This window comes from Papaver somniferum, chromosome 11 (genome assembly GCF_003573695.1).
Source record: "Papaver somniferum cultivar HN1 chromosome 11, ASM357369v1, whole genome shotgun sequence".
NCBI classification, from domain to species: domain Eukaryota; kingdom Viridiplantae; phylum Streptophyta; class Magnoliopsida; order Ranunculales; family Papaveraceae; genus Papaver; species Papaver somniferum.
The window spans coordinates 11,155,377-11,158,952 of NC_039368.1; the positions used below are offsets into that span (position 1 = coordinate 11,155,377).

General features: G+C 33.8%; 1 long non-coding RNA gene across 6 annotated transcripts; it reads right to left on the reverse strand.

The window, feature by feature from the left end:
- Positions 1 to 382: 382 nt before the first annotated feature.
- LOC113320893 lies at positions 383 to 3,179 on the reverse strand. Of its 6 annotated transcripts, none has more exons than XR_003346341.1 (7): positions 2,878 to 3,179; positions 2,612 to 2,771; positions 2,432 to 2,526; positions 2,118 to 2,202; positions 1,906 to 1,995; positions 1,645 to 1,744; positions 383 to 688 (listed from the first exon to the last, which is right to left on the reverse strand). It is a non-coding gene; the product is annotated as an uncharacterized LOC113320893 (long non-coding RNA). The 6 variants fall into 6 exon arrangements; XR_003346339.1 differs by having other exon boundaries at positions 2,422 to 2,526; XR_003346338.1 differs by having other exon boundaries at positions 2,118 to 2,526; positions 2,612 to 2,671.
- Positions 3,180 to 3,576: the final 397 nt, after the last annotated feature.

Consider the following 3,576-nt stretch of genomic DNA (forward strand, 5'->3'; position numbering starts at 1 on the left):
AAATCCTGGATTAATTTTTAATGGATTTATTTCTTTTTATTTGATGTAGATTATGTTTAGATTCTGATTTCAAATTGATGTACTTTTTTTTTTGCATGTAAAATTAGCACTAGTGGAAAATAGAAATAATAAGTCTGTCAGAAACAGACTGATAATCGCTAAATAAGTCTGTTTCTGGGGGCCTAAATTTGTAGTCTTAATTCTCAAACAGACTGCTTCCGGGAGCATTTGAATCTATTAGAAAACGTCTACCTTGGACAGTGACGAAGCAGACTTTTAACTGAACATATTTTATAAAAAAGAATGAATGTGATTCACCTGAATCCAAATTAAGATGATTCAAATCAAAAAATTAATTTATTCCAAAGCTAGTTAAGTTGCATTGATAAAAAACTAATTAAATTGATAGTAATATTAAAACTAAATTCTTATTGAAAATTGCCAACAATTTACAACTTTAATCATCTAATATACTTTTCCCATTCTCAAAACTTCATTTACTTAATATTCCTGTTACAAGCTAACAAACCAGATAATCTACACTAACTTGCATGCGAGACTTCACCATCTATGCCTTCATCTATTAACAAATTAGCACTAATCAGGTCCATTAAGCACCCAGCAAGCTCAGCCTTTGTATTTGTAAGAAATAGGCAACATTCAAGTTGTCCTACTCATCCATGATTACCTGTACATCTCACATGAGAGACAATATAAACCAATCAATTTCACCATTTATAAATCCTACAAGTCTAAAACAAGAACTTATTCAAATGATTGACAGCACACAAATAAAAAATCTAAAGTAAACTAAAAAATATTCAAATGAACAAAGCCGAGGAAAAATACCCTGCGAAGAGAAACTAAACTAATCAAACCAAGGAAACTGAAAACAAACATCAAAATCACCAATGAAAATTTCATAACCTAGACATGATTATGATAAACTTAAATAATCATCAAAAGGGATATACATACAGTTATTAATGCTGCACTTACAGTATTATACATCCAAGGTAAGAGAACAACAGGAAGTAATATAACTAAAATGGCAACAAAACACAACAGGAAGGAACTATGGCTCCTGATGGAGCTGAAGACAGATCCTTGCACAAAAACCACAGATTAGCTGACAATCCGCACTTGAGACGGAAATACTACTCTTTCTGATGCTTGGTTATATAGAACACTTAATCCTCTAACGGGACAAAAATCTCTAGCATCTGACCTCCTATGTGAGTAGAGCTACTCTTTCTTATGCTGGAATTGGATGCATAAAATACTTCCAATATGAGTGAGTTATAGAGTAAACTGGTGTGTACAAATAAACAAAATTCATTAAGGCTAGGGTACAATAAATATTTTACTGCAATCATACTTAAAATAAACCCTGGGCATGATTCAAGCAACAAAGAGGAAAAAAAATTAGGCTACAATTATGCATATGTAGTGTGAATGTCAACTAAACAATTGGACGCTATTTTATATTGCTTGAAGACAAAAAGAGTATTCTCACTACGGAAGCATTTACAGAAGAGTACAAGGGTCCTTGTTTTAATTATAATTACACTTTACATCCAATGGCTTATGTTGGCATCTTGCGACAGACAGAAAAATAAGAAAAAATGATGGTTCAATAATTACCTCAAGACTTGCCCCGTGGCGAATCTCCCAGAATTAACTGTATTTTGCCTTGGTAACCACTTCTCAAACAGAAGTGGAGACAAACACTCGACCGCCACACCTAAGTTAACAATTCGATAGTTATCAGAAAAAAATTCAGCCATAGGCGAAGAAACCCTAGTTCAAGAGTATTGAGTTACAAATACAAAACCATTACAATGATAGTACTTTTTAACCTAAAATTGAACTTAAAAGTATAGCAAGAAGAAACAATGATAGTACCTTCGACATGATTGATTGTTGTATATTAGCTATTTTAGCTCAGGGTTCTTCCAGATTTTGTATGTTGGCATTTAAAAGCAGCTCTTGGACCTGAATAGGAGGAAAATTAAACTAGTAAGTAGAAAAGCATAATATAAACTAGCTAGACAAGTGGGGGAGTTACTCCAGTAACTCCACCTATGTAAGAGCAAGTTAAACTCAAACTTTCTTACCAAAAAAAATGTCTTCCCTGTCCAACTACCATTGAGAAACCTTCTCTTGTGGTACATCTTCCATTCCGGTTATTATACCAATTGCCTGCACTCCAATGGAAATAAATCGGATAATATGGGCAACATCCATGGACTTACATCAACAAAAAGACAAGTTTTTGAGTGGTGGTGGTGGTCCGGGCTCAACTATCACTCACCACCACCACCATGAAATTACCCAAAATCAAACGGATCCTTTACTAATTAAACATTATGAATAAGAAAATAAACACAAAAAAATCAAATACATTCAATATAAAACCACCTGTTCTTACAATTTCCTCTTCTTAAATCACCTGCACTTTCAATTTCCTCTTCTTCTTTGACCACCATATGTTCGTTTATCTGATTTCGATTGTTGTTCTTCAACCTAATTTTTTGTACCACAAAATTAAAATTCACCAACCCAAAATCATAACAGAAAAACAAATACAATGAAAAAGATAATTATTTACCTAATCAATAGTAGTAAGCTCATCCCAATAAACAAATTTTCTCCCGAATTAACAAAATTTCTGGACCAAAAAGAGATGAGATAAGAGAGAGCTGATGAATCATCTTTCTCGACCACAAATAATTTTCCCTTAAATTATTCATCAAATACCAAAAAAATATCTGCATCATTTAATGACCCGAAAATAGTTAAGAGGATATGAGGATATGGTTATAGTAGCCACAAGAACAATTGAGACCTCTAATGAATATGGTTGTAAAATTTTACCAGAATCTTAGTTCCTTGATGCCGATGCTCCAAGTTGTTGAGCACCTTTAATGGAGAGATCTGCATAGTAGACGCTCAAACCTTAGGAATTCAGGAGCAAAACAGCTAGATCCAGGGTTAAAAGGGTTTATTTTTGTATTTTATTTCTGCTGTTTCGTGGGTTTTGATTCAGGGATGGAGTTAAGATTAAGCTTTGATTTGTGAGGGTGAGTTTTGATATGTGATGTTGAATCTGAGATTCGGTGGTGATAGAGATGAAGAGATGATATGAGGAAGATAGAAGAGGGGGCGCAGTTATTAGGGAAGAGGCATAGGTGGGATTGAGATAAGAAACCAAATCTCGAACAACGTAAACCAGTTTCTAGGGAAGCCCACTAGTATAACGACAGTTAAGGGAACTCGATTTTATTTTGATTACAAAATGTCTACCGTAGGAAGCCCAACCCATTAAGAAAGCCCTGGGGAAGTCTTTCTTATAAATCGCAAGCAGACTTAAAAAATCCATTTTCCACTAGTGAGTATGGTTATGTTTTAGGGTAAAAACCTTTTACAGTGAAAAAGGTAAGAGTAAGGGTAATTTGGTGCTTGTGTGAGAAATGCGTCCGAACCTTTAAAAAAATGTATTATATTAGTACTTTTAGATTCGAGAGATTAATCTGTACATTCCTGGTCTAAACCAAGAAATGATAATTCAAGTCT